This window comes from Canis lupus, chromosome 31, assembly GCF_048164855.1.
Source record: "Canis lupus baileyi chromosome 31, mCanLup2.hap1, whole genome shotgun sequence".
Lineage (NCBI taxonomy): Eukaryota > Metazoa > Chordata > Mammalia > Carnivora > Canidae > Canis > Canis lupus.
Window position 1 is genome coordinate 5160519 of NC_132868.1, and position 13424 is coordinate 5173942.

Consider the following 13424-nt stretch of genomic DNA (forward strand, 5'->3'; position numbering starts at 1 on the left):
GCCCCCGCTGAGTCATTTCTGATACAAAATTCTGTTACTTTTGTTTATATATGATGATACATAATATGTAATACATGCTTATATACTTTACCTATTTTAAACACCTGACAAGTCGCTGAAGTTGCTGTGAAGCCAATTTTATGATAGCCAGGAGCACCTACCTCTGCACCTCACCACCCCCTCTCCTTTGGTCTCCAGCTGGCCTCTCCTGCATTTAGGCCCCACATGCCCCATCCCCTGCAGTCTTCTTTTCACCAGATAGGAACAAAGAAAGGGCCCCCACAAAGAGACCCTCTTCTCTGCAAGAATCAGACCCCCAAGACTAAGTATCTTCAATCAGAAATGCTGCTCCTTGGGGGGCAGCTCCAGGGGGCTCAGTGGTTGAGTATCTGCCTTTGGCCCAGGGTCCTGGGATCGAGTTCCACATCGGGGTCCCCGCAGGGAGCCTGCTTCTCCCACTGCCTGTGTCTCTACTTCTCTCTGTGTCTCATGAATAAATAAATAAAATCTTAAAAAAAAAAAAAAACACTGCTTCTTTTTCTTCTGAAAGAAGAGGGAAGCAGTTTCCACCTACTCAGCATCAAATACAGAGCTTTTGGAAACCTGCTTGCATGCATTGTACCCAAGAACTTCCCCCAGACTGCCAGAAGTGGCCGTGGTTCCCGGGTTCCCCACATTTATGAATTTTGCCCTATGCAAAGCCCATCAGAAAGCTTTAAGCATGGATCTACGTGACAACTGCCGATGTCTTCCTTGGTCACCACCCAGGGGTGGGAGGCTCCTGAACAAGGACAGGAGCCAGAGAGGGAGCCGGCACAGGCAGCAGCTGGAATTTGGGCACGGGGCAGCTCTACCCATGCAGGGAGAGATCTGGTGCCTTGTTACTCAGACTGCAGTTCAGGCCGCCCCCTCTCCATCCCACTGCTAGTGTCGATCCTGGATTTTCCACTTTTTCATCTCTGCAATGACACCGTCTCTCCCTAAACCCAGATTTTCATTGTCCCTTCCCATTGGAGCAGGAGCACCAGACTGCTTCCTGACCCCACGGATCCCTCACTCCCCAGCTGGCCTGAGGCACCCCAGGGAGTCTGACAAGCCTTGCCATGTCTTCCCACCTTTGCCTCCCCTTGCCCCCCACCCCCACCATCCCATGTTTCTTCTTAGTCACCTGGTATCTTTGGGGAAAAAAGTACTCTTCCAAACCAAAACTGTGCTAAGATATTTGTGTTTAACAGCAGTTGGTGCTTTTTGAGAATCATCCACAGAGGCTGTTGCATTTGAAAAGCAGGTGCCAGGGGCGCCTGGGTGGCTCAGTGGTTGAGCAGCTGCCTTTGGCTTAGAGTGTGATCCCGGGGTCCTGGGATCGAGTCCCACATCAGGCTCCCCAAGGGAGCCTGCTTTTCCCTCTGCCTGTGTCTCTGCCCCCCTCTCTCTCTGTGTATCTCTCATGAATAAATAAATAAAATCTTTTTAAAAAAGAAAAGGAAAGCAGGTGCTGGGGAAAACCAATGGTCACAACTAAAACACCCCAACTCTGGAGCTTGCTTTCCAGGCTCTGTGTGGAGTGGGTGCTGGGGGCCCTGCCCAGATCCTCCTTACTGGCTGGAAGTCATCTTGGTGGGTGCTAATCCCATGTGACTGGTGTCCCCCAGAAAGGGAGGATTTGGGCGCAAACACACAGAGAGGGAAGAGGATATGAGGAAAAACAGGAGAAGACGGTCATAGGCAAGCCACAGAGAAAAGCCTGGAACAGATCCTGCCTCACCGCCCTCAGAAGAGACCAGCACTGCAGGCACCTCGGTTTAGACTCCTGGCCTCCAGAGCTGGAGGGTAATAAATGTCTGTTGTTTAACCTTCTGCTCTGTGGCTCTTTGCTGACAATCCTAGGACACTAACAAGGCCAGTGACTCACTCCTGCCCCTTCTCCTGAGCATCCCTGTCGTCCAAGCCAGCGAATGTTACCCTGCCACCCGCCCTCACAGCCAGTGATCAGTGACCAAACATGGAACTACAAAAAGCTGGCCTTCCTGTCTTAAAGGGAACCAACTGCATGGCATGACGCATGCTTCAGAGCCTTCCACGGGATCAAGTGGAAGCTGGCCTCCAGTGGAGCTATGTCCTCACCTAGCTGCCCCTCTTGTCCTGAGAGCACTTTTTCAATAAACCCCTTGCACGAGTTCCCTGTCTCAAGTTCTGCTTCTGAGAGCCTGACGTTAGACACTTAGCAACTGAAGAAGAGTGTCTGGGTGGGTGGGATCTTTCTGGCCCCCAGGGCGACCTCACACCACCAAGGCAGGTCCTGACTCCACCCCCATCTCCTGGTCTCCAGCTTGGCTTCCTTTCTCCCAGAAACCTCATGGTGTTGACAGCGGGGACACGGGGGCAACCCAGAAATCCAACACTGTCAGGCGTGTTCAGGGACACGGAGTCCCCCCTTCTCTCCACTGAGCTGCAAAGCAGAGCCCCAGGGACACTGGCAGATTTTATCCCCCACTGAATTGTCACACTGCAGCTATGGCTCCTTCCCCATTGACTCAGCTTCTCAATGCATTTTAATGTGCTGCTGTGGTGGGGATGCCTGGGGCTCATTAGAGAAGCTGCTCAAGTCCTCATCAGCAAGCCTCACTAATGTGACAGATGGAGAAAGAAAAAAAAGAAAGAAAAAGAAGAAAAAAAGAAAGAAAGAAAGAAAGAAAGAAAGAAAGAAAGAAAGAAAGAAAGAAAGAAAGAAAGAAAGAAAGAAGAAAGAAAGAAACCTTACTGCTTTAAGATTCACTAGGGGGAAAAATCCACCCATTTTCCCACTAGATTCCATGTAGCTAAAAGCTTCATCTCCGAGTTTTCTCTTGCAAAGAGAAGAAAGTATTTTTCTCTCATTTTGCAGGTGTTTGGAGCAAGAGGTGGGACTCTCGTGTTTTGTTTTCCTTATTTTTTTTAAACCTTTGATTGGATTCCTCACTCAAGTAGAGCCCTAAAAGCTCATGGGAAGGAAGGGGGAGATTATATAAATCACTTTCCCTTTGATCGTGTTTCAGCAGGTCCAGGCAAACCCACGCTTACAATTTATAAATGGTTTCCACGTGTTTGCATAGTAGACGGTTTTGAGGGCATCTGCTTGCTCTTGGAAGCCTGCTCCCTGCTGAATACTGCTGCTCACGCCTTAGCAAAGCATCTCAACGGCAAGTCAATTCCAGAGTAAAAAGACTTCAGAAGCTCCTCCGTCCAGCCAGCTTTCCAAGGCAAAGCTACTGGGGAGTTGTCTCGAGAGATCAAGTGTTTTCCTTTCAGGAAACATTCCAGAATATTCAGCCAAAGTTCTAAAGTCGTCGGTATTTTAAAATACAGCTGCAATATCAGGAGAAGAAATTCAGTCCTTTTTCTGTTCAGGTTTCTCTCAGCCAGGATTTCACATCGTCCTCTGAGTCATCCCAGAATTGACACCGTTTTAGTCTGTCTTTTTTATTTCTTACTTTTTATGGACATTGTTTTCCTTTTTGCACCCTAATCATGATCCTATTTTGTAATCTGGCCAGTCACTGTAATTCCACTCTGATTTGTGAAAATACGCTACTTGTCTAGGCATCCTAGATGGGAGACTGAAAGATAAGCAAGATGGAAAAACCTATGCTCAAGAATTCTACGGTCAAGTCAGAGGTAAATCAAAAACCACCTCAGTAAATGTGGGGCTGAATACAATGCTTATCACAACAATTCTGCAAAGTGATGCAAGGGTGGGTGAGAGTGCCCTGCCAGGAGCATTCAGGTCGGATTTGAGGACTTCGACAGTTAGAAATGAGAGGGACGTGGGTGGGGAATGTAAACATATTTTCCGTGGAAGGACAACCTGTGCAGAGGCCCAGGGGTAGGGGAACACAGGCCATGTCCACTGCATGGAAACCAATCCAGTGTGAGCAAAGCATGGAGGATGGGTAGATAAGCAGTGAAGACAGCAAAGGTAGGTCAGTGCTGGTCAGAAGGTCCCTTAAAGGCTCAAGAGAAGACTTTTACCTTTATGTTAAGAAACTAGTGCTTGCTTCGGCAGCACATATACTAAAATTGGAACGATACAGAGAAGATTAGCATGGCCCCTGCGCAAGGATGACACGCAAATTCGTGAAGCGTTCCATATTTAAAAAAAAAAAAAAAAAGAAACTAGGAGCCATTAAAAATGTTTTGACCAAATGAGGGACCTGATTATATGTGTTCTGTGTTAGTTTTTCTAGGACTTCTGTAGCAAAGTACCACCAATTGGGTGGTTCAAATAACAGAGACTTTTCTCACAGTTCTGGAGGCCTGACAATTAGGCTGTGAGCAGAGTTGGTGTCTCCTGAAGCCTCCCTCCTTGGCTGTCCTCCAACCCCAGAGAGCCGTGTTCTTCCTGTGTCTCTTCATATGCTCTTCCCTGTGTGTATCTCTCTGTGTCCTAATCTACTCTTCTCATAAGGACACCCCAACATTCCTCACTTTAACTTAATTACCTCTTTCAAGAGCTTATCTTCAAATACAGTCACATTCTGAGGTTAGGGGTTAGGGCTTCAACATGTGAATGAAGGTGGGGCACAATTCGGCCCATGACATTGTCTCTATAAAAAATGCCCTGAAGGAGGATGGAGACAGAACAGAGCAAGAAGGCAATGGAGCATGGGAGGCTGTTAGAATCTGGCACAGTGGGTCAGTGAGAAACAATGAGTGGCCCAGGGAGTAGGACTTGTGGACATTTTGCAAAGGTTGATGTTGGGGAGAACAGTGAGGAAACAAAGATAACCCCATGAATCTCCATGAGCAGGCTTGAACCTGGCATGGACCTTTGCATATAACAGCTCATCAATAAGAAGGAAGGAAAGGAAGGAAGGAAGGAAGGAAGGAAGGAAGGAAGGAAGGAAGGAAGGAAGGAAGGAAGGGAGGAAAGAAAGGGAGGAGGGAGGAAGGAGGGAGGGTAGGAGGACAGAAGGGAATAAAATAGTAACAGACAATTAGGGCAAAGACTAGAATGGAAAGCAAATGTACCTTTAACAATACTTTTGTTTTGCTTGGATTTTATAAAAATCACATGTGCCTATTCAAAAAATCAAAAACAAAAATAAAAAATAATAATTGCAAAACTTCAAAGGATTTCCCATTATGGGGTGGTTTTCCATGTTAGTGGACTCTCTCCTTGACACTGAGGCATGTGTGTTGAGGACACGATCCTGGAAAACAAGCCAATGAGGAAATCATAGTGATGAAAGGTGAGGTCAACTTTCAGAAGTCGTTAAAATTCACCAGAACCACAACAAAATAGTTATTTAGAGAGAGCAATATGATATAAGAAAGGTTAATCTTGAGCTCTCCCAAGGAGATTCAGTTACTTAAGGTCCCTCCCTCTTCCCCTAAAAAAGCTCATTAAAAGGGGGGAGTGAATAAGATGACACCTCTACAGTTGTTAGCACCCTCGCAGGGCAGAGGAACTGCTTGATACATGTTAGCTGTCATCGTGGCACCAACAGCCTCCTATCTGTCATGGATCACACATGGTTCACATGGACCAAAGGGAGGCAGCTATTTGGGCTGATGCCCCCAGCAGCTCTTCCACTCCTTACTGGCCATCAGAATCCCAACTGTGCTCAGGAGTTGGAAGGCTCTGTGCTTCTGAGAACCAGACTCTCTCCAGTCTGAATCTTGATTGGTCTAAGCCAGTCACTACCATTTTATACCACTGGTGGGTGACTGATTCAGGTCTGGAAAGGAAATGCAGTCATGGCCAAGTGTCATGAGAGGGGGGAATCTGCTGGGAAATATCTGGGAAATTATTCCCTGCTCAAAAAAAAAAAAAAAGGACAGAGCTGCCATCTGTGTGGCATGCCTGGAATTGTAGCAGCCTTCTTTGAACTGTGAGGGAAACCAGACTAACAGGACAAGCCAAGCCACTGAGGGTAGCAGGGAGATCAAGTGGGGTGAATTCAGTCCCAGCTGATTTCGTTGTTAGCTTATCCGTGGCTTGCTACCAAAAGTACCCTAATCCGTATGACTCCTTTTGGTCCAAGTAGAAGCCTTTGGCTTCTCTTCAACTGGCACGTCTCTGCTTCTTCACCCAAACTAGGAGCAGAGTCTGGAGGTCCCTGGGCAGGGCTCTGTACACCAGCACTCATGCCAGAGCAGGTTACACATCCCTGAAACAGCTTCCTTTTGGAAGAACCTAGGAGAACAAGTACAAATTCCTGGTAGCCAAGGCACACACATTTCATGCTGACTCCCTCCCAAGTTGGGCCTTCTGTTCTGGAGTGGCTCGAGTTGCTTTTCCCTGGGCTCCTTCCAATGCTTTCGGCATCCTGGTGTTCATGTTTCTAAACCCCAGTGCAGAATTCCAACTGTGGGCTCGTCAGTTTTCTCCAGACTATGTTCTTAGTGTTTGCCAGGCTTCTTTTCTGATATGAGTCACAATGCTTTTCCTACTTTATCTGCTGATAAAGAAACAATTCAGCCTCTCCACCCTGCAACCCTGGGCTTTCTGCCATTCTTCCCAGATCCAAGCTCCCTGCTGGACCTGAAATAGTAGCAATCATAACAGTGCCTTGCATCGCACGACACAGTTCTCAATAGTTTACAAAGCATTTCCACACATGCCATCTAATTTAATCCTTGCAATGAGGTATGAGATAAGCAGAGCACACAGAATTAGTCCCTGCTTATGAAAAGAGAAACACATTCGGAGAGGATGACTGGTTGGGCCAAGGTCAAATGGCAGAGAGCTGGCACAGGTAGGATCCAAATCCAGTTAGACAGGGTGTCCCTTCGCCTAATTCAACTCTGTTCCAAGGGTGTTTACTCAGTCTTCTCTCTGTGCTTGGCACTTTGGGGCTTGCCTGAGTCAGCCATGGGGATGAGGATGATGCTCATGCTCCTGCTTTTAGGACAGAGGAGGAGGACAAATTGAGGCCAAACACCAGTGTTTGGAAGGCAGTCACCTTTCTCCTTGTATCTGTTATGTAAATGTAATGTGTTTCCGGGAATGTGATGGAGTCTGATCTTTCTTCTACGAGGAAGAAGTTCTTTGGTTTGTTTTTTCTTGAAAGCTACATAAGGAAATGAAAAGCAGGGAGTAGGGTATGTTCGGTGTCTATGAAGCTTGTGCTTGGCACAGAGAGCGGCAGTAAACGGGGACTTGAGAGGAGAGTCACACTGGAAGGAGGCCTCACAGTAAAGCAAACAGAACTATACTTGGTGAGCTGATAAAAACTGAAAACATTAGCAACATTTACCAGATGCTTATTGTGCTCAAATTGTATCAATTAGTTGGTGGTGAGTAACAAAATGCCCTGATGTCCAGTGCCTTAAAACTGCAACCATTTGTCATTTCTGAGTTAGCTGTGGTGCCAGTGATCTGGGCTGGGGTATTCTTGGCTTGTCATGCTCATGAGTCTGTGATCAGTGGGCAGGGTGGCTGGGGACGGGCTGCCCTGGGATGGCCTCGGCTAGGACAATCCTCAAACAGGCTAGCCTAGGCACATCCTCATGGCAAAGTAGAGTAGCATGAGAGGGAGCAGAAGGGCACAAGATCCCTGACACACTGTCACATCCACTGTGTCTTTGGGCTGAGGCAAGTCACAAGGTGGCCCACACTTAGAGGCAGGGAATACGTGTCACCTCCTGATAAGCAGAGCAGCAAAGGCATTCAACAAAGGGCTTGGGGAAAAGTAAGGGGGAGAGAATTGAGGCCCATTCCATGTGTTGAATTTTGAGGCTGAGAAAAAAACGTGTATAAGTTTCTCTGAGTTCTACCATATGGAAAATAATTACAGGCTGGTCCTGTGACCTGCTAATGCACACTGAGTAGGACCACTAGAGGAGCATCATTTGAGACTTTGTTGATGACTATGAGGTCAAGGGGATATTTTTGCATGAGAGAGGATAGCAGTTCACACACCAAAAAAAAAAAAAAAAAAAAAAAAAAAGAGCAGACCAATGGCTTTGGTCAAGGTCACAGCCATGAGTGCCACCTGGGACAATGCCATCTGGGAGGTTTAGAACACTCACCATATCCAGGAGTTCGGACTCACCATATGAAGATGGCTTTACACACACTGATGTGTATAATCCCTACCACACCAAAAAGTAAGGAATATTCTGAATTTCTCATCCAGTTTTATTCAGCACACTTTTGAGAACTCTGATGGAGAGAGCAGATGTCATGTACACCTGAGATGTATTGTACAAGAACACTGCTACGGACGTAAAGAGAAAAGGAATCTCTCTTCTATACTTTGTGTTCCACAAAAGAACATCGTTATTTCCAACCAGGCCCCTCAGAGCTATAGAATATTTTAAGGCTTGACATTCCTCTGTTCAAAACCATAATGAACCATTAGAAAAATGTAATATCTGAGATACATTATTCTGAATGTATTTTTGTAATTATCTAAATACCAATAGTCAAAATTTTCATGGAATGCTAAAGATCAGACTGAATCTGAAATCCATTAACAGTAAACAGATGGACCCAAAATGGACATCTCTCAATGCTAAAAATTGAAAATTTATGAAATTCATAAACTTATAAAATTTTAGCATATTCCCTTTTACTAGAGGCAGTCAAATGACAGCCACACTCGGACAAACAAGCAATTCCAGTTAAGAAAAGGAATACAACCAAGGCCTTATTTGATCATTGCTAGGGTCAGTGTCATTAGAAGCATTCTCTGCTCTGGGGGGAAAAAGCCAATGAAGGGAGCCGGACAGACGAGCGGTCAACAGCATTGCCGCTCACGCCTTCTTTGCTTTGTTCGTCTGTCACCACACATTCCGAGCATCTGCTTTCTGCAGGACATGACCTCAGAGGTAAAAATCTCTCACTAGCACCTGCCATTGCTCTGTGAAGTCTAGGGCCTCTGGGGAGGACAAGAGCCCTCCCCCACCCCCGCCAGTGGTCACTGGTGTTTGGGTCATGTCACAGACGCCCACCTTTATGTGGGCTTCTGCAGCCCCACCATGCACCGAGCCATTCTTGCATCTCTCCTCAGGCATTCCCTTGTGTTTCTTCTGTAACAATAATCTCCTGTTATCTTTCAAGGGGCTTCATGCACCACCCTTCACCCCTAGCAGAGCCCATTCTGTACCCTCAGGTGGAGAAAAGGGTGCAAGATGGGCCTTTGCTTACCCGGTGGAGCCTGCAGTCCACATTCTATGTTGGGCAAATCTCTGCGTCCTCTCGGCTTTAGTCTCCCCAGTGGTTTGAACAAGGGCTGGGTGGAGGGATGAACACCCTCCTGCCACTTTGCCTGTCAAGTCTAAATAGGGGGACTTCTTCTGCCAAAGTCAGGGCATGGAGTGGAGATAAAGGTAAAAGTCCCACCATGGAGCAGACCCTGAGTCATGGGTTATGCACCAACATCCTCACATTGGCCTGGGAAGGAGGGATTCTGATGGTTATGCTTGACATGCAAAATGGGTTGAAGAGAGAATCACATTTAAGTTAACAGAAACCTGCAAATAGGCTCAAAAACTGCTTCTGGCCCCCAGACAAAATAGAAATGTGACTTAGAGTCTGGAACTTTGGCTTTCACCTCTGCTTCTGCTACTTGCCTGATGTTATATTTGGGGCAACTACTTCATGTCTCGGGACCTCAGTCTCCCCAAGAGTGAAATGGGAATATGAGGGACCTACCCCAGAGAATCTCCGTGAGATTTACTTAAAGCAGCAATGATTTGTAAAGACTATAGAGCAAAGAGGCAATCCATAAGCCCATGTAGGCGCTGGAGAACCCAGCCTCAGAGCGCAAAGAGGAAGCCATGGCTCCTGCCCACATCTCTCACTCTGGGTGGTCACTCAGGCCCAATAGCCTAAACAGTAGCTACACAATGACCAAGAACTGGACAAAGGTCCCTGGGTCCAGTCTTAGTTTTCACTAGGGAGGAAGAGAAGAACCAGCTGGAAGGTCCTAGAGAAGCCCCAAGGCTCTGACATACCGCCAGCCCACAGACTCCCCCCATTGCCCATCAAACAGGTGGCATTAGCACTCCCTCCTCCCTCCTACCACACCAGCCTCCCCATTGGGCAACTTTTCCTCTTTAAAATTTCCTCTTTAAAAGTTCCTGAATGTTAAGTCTAACAGACAGGAAGGAGCAGTAAGCAAGAGAAGGGGAAGGATGTGATAGGAGAGGCCCCATCCTCATACTCTCCTAGAGAGCTGTTCCTCACTCCCACAGAACCATGCACGGCCCTGAGCAGCTGTTTGCCTCAGCTAACCAATGCTCAGCCCCATCCAGTGGGGGCTCTTGTGCATGTATGGTTGCACAAGTTTTAGAGCACGTGTACACACACATACACACAGGCTTAATCACATGAACACACACATAGGGACACACACAGGTTCTCACACACACCCAGGCTCACACACACAGGTACAGCAACAACTTCCAGGTGAGTGATGGCAGAGATGGTGGCAGTAAGAGTAGCCAGCTTACTCACCTGCTGGCAAACTCCAGACCAGGTTCCTAGACAGTGACTTTCTTCCTCTAAAAAAAAAAAAAAAAATAGGGGCAGCCCAGGTGGCTCAGCGGTTTGGCGCCGCCTTCAGCCCAGGATGTGATCCTGGGAACTGCGGATCGAGTCTCAAGTCAGGCTCCTGCATGGAGCCTGCTTCTCCCTCTGCCTGTGTCTCTGCCTCTCTCTGTGTGTGTCTCTCATGAATAAATAAATAAAACCCTTTAAAAAATAAAATAAAATAATAACTCATTTATAATTAGTATCATTTTGTCAAAAATACTTCTGAAGAAAACAAAATATGTCAATCTAAGCCTACAGCTACTAAATTTAAGTAATATCCATCTATGTAACAACTAAAAAATTTTTTGTTTCAAGTTCTTATTTAAATTTCAGTTATTTAACATATAGTGTAATATTAGTTTCAGGAGTAGATTTCAGTGATTCATCACTTACATATAACACCCAGTGCTCATCACAACAGGTGCCCTCCATAATCCGCATCCCTCATCTAGCCCATCCCTCCTCCACCCCCTTCCAGCAACCCTCAGTGAGTTCTCTATAGTTAAGAGTCTGTTTTATGGTTTGCCTCTCTCTCTTTCTCCCCCTCTGCTCATCTCTTTTGTTTCTTAAATTCCACATATGAGTGAAATCACATGGTATTTGTTTTTCTCTGACTGACTTACTTCGCTTGGCGTAATTCCCTCTAGCTCTATCCACATCATTGTAAATGGCAATATTTCATTCTTTTGATGAGTAATCTTCTGTTTTGTATATATATCATATTTTCTTTATCCATTCATCAGTCGATGGACACTTGGGTTCTTTCCATAGTTCAGCTCTTGTTGATAAAGCTGCTGTAATTAAACATTGACACACTGATGTGTAAACACCCTTCAAATCCGTATTTTTGTAAACTTTGGGTAAATACCTAGTACTACAATTACTGAGTTGTAGGGTAGCTCTACTTTTAAGTTTTTGAGGAATCTCCACACTGTTTTCCAGAGCGGCTCCACCAGTTTGCATTCCCACCAACAGTGCAAGAGGGTTCCCCTTTCTCCACATCCTCATCAACAGCTGTTGTTTCTTCTGTTGTTAATTTTAGCCATTCTGACAGGTGTGAGGTGATATCTCACTGTGGTTTTGATTTGTATTTCCCTGACGATGAGTCATGTTCAGTATCCTTTCATGTGTCTGTTAGCCATCTGGATGTCTCCTTTAGAAAAATGGCTGTTCATTTCTGCTGCCCACTTCTTAACTGGATTATTTGGGTTTGGGGTGTTGAGTTTCTTCATAGATTTTGGATACTGATCCTTCATCAGATATGCCATTTTCAAGTATCTCCCTCCATTCTACAGGTTGCCTTTTAATTTTGTTGTTTCCTTTGCTGTGCAGAAGCATTTTATCTTGATGAGGTCCCAATAATTTATTTTTGTTTTTGTTTCCCCTGCACCCATTGACATGTCTAATAAGAAATTGCTCTAGCCAAGGTCAAACAGATTGCTGCCTGTGTTCTCCTCTAGGATTTTGAGGGACTCCTGTCTCAGATTTAAGTCTTTCATCCATTTAGAATTATTTTTTGTGTGTTGTAAGAAAGTAGTCCAGTTTCATTCTTCTGCATGTGCTGTCTAGTTTTCCCAACAACATTTGTTGAAGAGATTGTCTTTTTCCCATTGGATACTCTTTCTTGCTTTGTCAAAGATAAGTTGTCCATATAGTTGTGTGTCTATTTCTGGGTTCTCTATTCTGTTCCCTTGATCTATGTGTCTGTTTTTGTGCCTGTACCATACTGTTTTGATGACTACAGCTTTGTAATATAGCTTAAAGTCCAGAATTGTGATGTCTCCAGCTTTGCTTTGCTTTTTTCAGGATCACTTTGGCTATTCAGGATCTTTTGTGTTTCCATACAAATTTTTGGATTGTTTGTCCTAGTTCTGTAAAAAATGCTGGTGGTATCTTGATAGGGATTGAATTAAATGAGCTTTAGGTAGTATAGATATTATAACGATATTTGTTCTTCCAAACCATGAGCATGGAATGTGTTTCCAGTTCCTTGTGTTCTCTTCAATTTCTTTCATCAGTGTTCTACAGTTTTCAGAGTTTAGATTTTTTTAACTCTGGTTAGGTTTATTCCTAGGTATCTAATGGGTTTTGGTGCAATGGTAAATGGGATCAATTCCTTGATTTTTCTTTCTGCTACTTAAAATATTGGTGCATAGAAATGCAACAGCTTTCTTACATTGATTTTGTATCCTGTGACTTTATTGAATTTGTGTATCAGTTCTAGCAAATTTTTGGTGGAGTCTTTCAGGTTTTCTACACCGAGTATCACATTATCTGTGAATAGTGAAAGTTTGACTTCTTCCTTGCCAATTTGGATGCCTTTTGTTTCTTTTTTTGTTGTCTGATTGTTAAAGCTAGGACTTCAAGTACCATGTTAAATTGTAATGATGAGAATAGACATCCCTGTCTTGTTCCTGATCAGAGAGGAAAAGCTCTCATTGAGGATGATATCAGCTGTGGGTGTTTTGTATATGGCCTTCATGATGTTGAGGGATGGTCCCTCTATCTCTACTTTGTTGAGGGTTTTTATCAAGAATGGGTACTATACTTTGCCAAATGTTTTTTCTGCATCTATTGAGAGGATCATATGGTTCTTATCTTTTCTTTTTAATGTGGTGTATCACACTGATTGATTTGCAAATATTAAACTACACTTGCAGCCCAGGAATAAATCCCACTAGATCGTGGTGAATGATTCTTTTAATGTACTGTTGGATTCGATTTGCCAGTATTTTGATGAGAATTTTTGCATCCATGTTCATTAGGGATATTAGCCTGTAATTCTCCTTTTTAGTGGGGTCTTTATTGGGTTTTGGAATCAAGTAAATGCTGGCCTTGTAGAATGAGTCTGGAAGTTTTTCTTCCATTTCTATGTTTTTGGAACATTTTGAGACAAATAGGT

General features: G+C 44.9%; 1 non-coding gene across 1 annotated transcript; it reads left to right on the plus strand.

Moving 5' to 3' along the window:
- Positions 1-4026: 4026 nt before the first annotated feature.
- LOC140622488 (U6 spliceosomal RNA) lies at positions 4027-4133 on the plus strand. The gene has a single exon (XR_012022247.1). It is a non-coding gene; the product is annotated as a U6 spliceosomal RNA (small nuclear RNA).
- Positions 4134-13424: the final 9291 nt, after the last annotated feature.